The sequence below is a fragment of the Carlito syrichta genome, unplaced genomic scaffold (genome assembly GCF_000164805.1).
Source record: "Carlito syrichta isolate Samal-C Ts95f unplaced genomic scaffold, Tarsius_syrichta-2.0.1 Scaffold301887, whole genome shotgun sequence".
Classification (NCBI taxonomy): Eukaryota; Metazoa; Chordata; class Mammalia; order Primates; family Tarsiidae; genus Carlito; species Carlito syrichta.
The window spans coordinates 308,766-309,279 of record NW_007245983.1 but is presented as its reverse complement, the minus strand read 5'-3'; the positions used below and the strand labels follow the sequence as shown (position 1 = coordinate 309,279).

General features: G+C 43.2%; 1 protein-coding gene across 2 annotated transcripts in view; it reads left to right on the top strand.

Annotated features, from left to right (window-relative positions):
• WDR38 (WD repeat domain 38) overlaps nucleotides 1-514 on the top strand; it is a 4,428-nt gene that overhangs the window by 1,217 nt on the left and 2,697 nt on the right. The window lies entirely within an intron of this gene.

Sequence of the window (514 nt, the reverse complement as noted above, 5' to 3'; positions counted from 1 at the left end):
CAAAAAAAAAAAAAAAAAAAGTATGGTCAAGGAAGCATACACAATGTTTACCGTGTTATCCGTTTGTAAATATACAGCTCAGTAGTGTCAAACACATCCACACGGTTGGGCAACCCACCTTCAGAATACATCCTGAACCACGTTAAAGGTCTTCCTGTCCCCCTCCCTCAGCCTGACAACCACTGTCCTGCTTCTGTCTCTATGAATCTGACTACTCCAGGTACCTCCCTCAAGTAGAATCATACAGTGTTTGTCCTTTTGTGACTGGCTTATTTAATTTAGCATGTCTTCAAGGCTCCGCTATGTTGTACCTACCACTGTTCTGACTGTGTCCTGTCACCTCTCTGGACCATTTCATCCATGAATGTAAGCAAAGTGCCTAGTACCCAGTAAGGACTCGGTAGATAATGTAGCTGTTATCATTATTACTGAGATTAAAAAAAAAAAAAAGAATGCTAGGCTTGGTGGCTCAGCCTGTAATCCCGCGCCTTTGGGAGGCTGAGGTGAGTGGATT